Source organism: Cotesia glomerata, linkage group LG6 (assembly GCF_020080835.1).
Source record: "Cotesia glomerata isolate CgM1 linkage group LG6, MPM_Cglom_v2.3, whole genome shotgun sequence".
NCBI lineage: Eukaryota > Metazoa > Arthropoda > Insecta > Hymenoptera > Braconidae > Cotesia > Cotesia glomerata.
The window spans coordinates 8366420-8370528 of NC_058163.1; positions in this window are offsets into that span (position 1 = coordinate 8366420).

Genomic DNA, 4109 nt, shown 5'->3' on the forward strand with positions numbered 1-4109 from the left:
CAATCCCACTTCTGATCTGTAAGACTCGAGGTTTATATTTTATATACCACTCATATTTATTTATACATAATTACTACATTATACTATAATATACATAATATATTATAATATACATTATTACTACAAGTAATAACCCGACAATAACTACGGAATGAGACAGCTAATGAAAGCCAATATAATTAAGGGATGACAATAACTGGGTGGTGTTGTACTAGGACCCATCGCGTGAGGTCCTCATGAAGGGTGGCGTCGGAATGCCCCTAACAATCTCTCTCGTAGTCCTCTCAACCCTCGTTGAGTGGGGGCGAGTCTTGTCACGGGCTGGGGGTAAGACCTTACGTCACAGATCTCGGGCCTCACGATACTCGACAGCCGTCAGCCTCGGCAATAAAATAGCGTTGCTTACAAATACTTCAATACAATTTATCAATTAATTTCAAGTGAACATAATCACGACAATACTTCGAAATTAACTTTAAGTTGCGGAGCGCGCAAAAGCACGTCCGAATCCGCCAACAGTCCAGCCTCGAATCCCCTTCCTCATAGAGAAGTACCCGCTTCTTCCTTCGTTGAAGTTGGTGGCGCTAGTCTTCATTTCCATTGGAATTGATCTCCGTCGATAGTTGATCTAGGTTCGTATAACAGTCAACGGACCTCCACGACAGTCTTTAGTCACCTCTGCTCCTGCAGTACTGAAAAACCAACTGTCATCGATGGTGATCGTCATATTGGAACGTGCGGCAATGCAGCGTCGATTGTCCTCAGACCTCTCGGATGCTTACGCCACTCGGTGCCTCGCTCGCTTCGGTACTCGCTTATTATCGTCGTAGCTCTATCCTTGTCGCTCCAATGCATATCCTCGTACTCGCTCTGACTCCCTCTGTCTTCGTTACTCGCCCAGCGTTACGTATTTATACAAAATAATTCATAAAAATTAGTAAAATTTTCATTCATTCACACATAACATTCACGACGTTGGATTCGAGCCTGGAAGGCTATAATACCCCAAGTATTGGGCGTCGAATAAAAATCTACCACGTTACAATAATTAGACCTGGCCAATTTTAAGATCTAATTAAAAGTCTTATATATAATCATATATCATCAGGCAAAAATATGTTTTTCCCGGTAATCAGATCTTAAAGTTTTTTAGAGGTTAATTATTTAAATACAAACATTTATAATTCTATCTATTCAATTTAGGAAAATTGATGTAAAATGATATCTTGTAATACTGTAATACATATAATTAGTTCAGTAATTTTTTCAGGTTAATTATTTAAAAGACTATATTACACTATCTTTGTACATATGACACCAAACAACCAAAAATTGATGATAACACTCCGTTAAGATGAAATATATTACAAATAAACGTCATACTGGCGCTACTATCGTGTTCTGTTTCTTTATTATGATACAATTTGTATATTTACTAAGTGATGAGGATTAGTATATTAACAAAACACTTAATTAAATTACTAATTAACATAAAATTTTTTTCACTATACTAAGAGCCAGTTTTTCAAACCAGGGTTAAATTATTTCAATCATTGTGAATACATCTCTATACATGAAATATATAGGTATATTCACAGTGATAAAATAATTTAACCCTACCCTCGCGGTTTTTGAAATACCGTAAATTTTCGGTATTAATGCGTTTACCATAAATTTACCGTTATAATTCTAAAAAAAGTTTGGAAAATCCAAAAGTGTTCGCCTCATAATCTCATTTTTTACAATAAAATTGATTATAATAAAATATAAAAAGCAAAATGATAAAAAACAGAAAAGTGCTATAGTTTAGGGGCGCCATAACTCTAAGGTGAGAAAAAAAAAATACTATAATAAAATGTATAGATAGATATACAAAAAAAATCCACAGTCATATATTAGTTTTTTATAAATAATAATTTAATGGCAGTAAATTGAACCCTCATATTAATTAAGAAAATCCGTCGTGTGTTACTTTAGATAATAAAAAAAAAATTATTCCAGTACGATCATTTTTTCGACCAATTTCCCTGCCACATACACCCATTTATACACGGACGTCCAGAAAAGATTATGTTTAATGTTATTATTCACTATGTTGAACAAAAAAATTGTTATTGAAATATATTTTATGTGCCTGATAAATTATTTGACTTGATATGTGTACTCATATTAACCTGTAAGTGCGATATAAATGACAAAAAATCAATTTCAGTTTCAAGAGAACTGCTTTTTTCGAAATGTCGAGAGTAGAGCACAACCTCAACGCTTCGCTTATGAGGCGTGCAATATTACAGTATTTCTGTGATTATATTGGCCAGTTCTTTTACTATAGTTATATAGCATTTCTACCGTACTTTTGTTGTAAAGTTCAGGAATAATACGATAAAATTATCGTAAATCTCTAGAACTTTTACCGTAAAAAATCTATGTATTAACTATAATATTACTATAATTAAAGATATAATGCTTTCTACCGTAAGATGGACGGTGGTGTTTATTACTCGGTGGGTCTTATTATTAGGTGACTGAATAAATAGTTACGGATAGTGTCTCAGATAGCTCAACTGGAAGAGCCGTTGGCGCGTAACTAAATGATCCGGGTTCGAATCCCAGTCTGAACTAAAAAAAATTATAATAATAATAACAGAGAAATTAATTTATCAACCTCTTAAAAATTATTAATGATAATTTATAATATTATAAAAAAAAATTTTAAGTTATTGAATAATAGTAGTAAAGCAGCATAATTTTGGTATTTTACTGGTAATAGAAAGTAGGGATCTTCTTTTCCGGTTTTTTTCTGCAATAGTGCCGAAAATATACAGTAAATATGCGGTACATTTACGGTTTGAATGATGTTTATACCGTAATTTTCTTATTGTATTGCCGTAAATATCTTGAATTTATTTCGTAATTTTTTCGTAATAATTTGGAAAAAAAACTGGCTAAAATGACTGAAGTATTACGGTAAACATACAGCATTTATATCGTATAAATACCGAATCTTTGCGGCATTTCTAAAACCGTAAGGGTAGGTTAAAAAACTGGCCCTAAAAAACTATTTTTCATTACAGAAATACTTTCGATTAATGGAAAAAAGTTCAAGGGTGAATAAACCTTGATTTCTATCGGCGGTAGTCACGTTTTTACCTTTGATAGTTGGCACGACATATTACCGTACATACAACGGATGTAATCTATGTATTTCAAATAACAACTTTCATTCTATATTGATATTTTGATGCACTCGCGTGCACACCTTTTGCAAATTACAATTATTATAACGCCCTAATAAGAAATCAGATGTAAACAAATACTTTATTAAAAAATTAAAATGAATCCATTTGTATACGAAAATATTTTGGTTAAAATAATAGATTTAGTAGCCGTAAAGTACGCTATCTTCAACTGGCGAAACCTGGGTGTTAGATAAGAGTTAACATTTATATTTCACAACTCTAGTAAATAAAAAAAAAAAACTTATCTTCACTGCCGTAAATATTTAGTCATGTAACAAGTGATGTGATGTATTATCTAAATGGTAACTTAATTTAGTAATAGATATTTGTGCCCACAAAATTTTGAGACACAACAAAAGTAAGTAAATTAGGCCGAATTTTCAAGAGCAGAAAAATTGTTCAATCAATTAAAATTCTCTTATATCAAAAAAAATTTCTTAGTTCCAAATTTATTCTACTTCATTCAAGATAACAAAATTCTTCAAAATAATTTTCTTGGTTTAAGGTTTTATCTCTTGAATGAAACCAATTTTTTATCAGTGTATAGTAAAATATGTATTTACTATTGTTATGATTACAATAAAATATTAAACATGTTATGAAGTTAATGTTTATTTCTGTAACGTCACGATTTTTTGATATGTTAAGAATTGTTATAAATTTTTTGGCTTACATTCTGAATAAATTTTATTAAATCATCGCAGATTTTTTATGGCTAATCAGAAAGTTTCAATCAATGAATAAATCAGCTAGAAGTAAATATATAAAGTTTATCTTCTAACGTAAGAAATTGATTTGACCTAACATTATGGTTCTGAATTCTATCCGTAAAATATCAAGTTTATAAATAATACAAAATTTCAGCAGTAA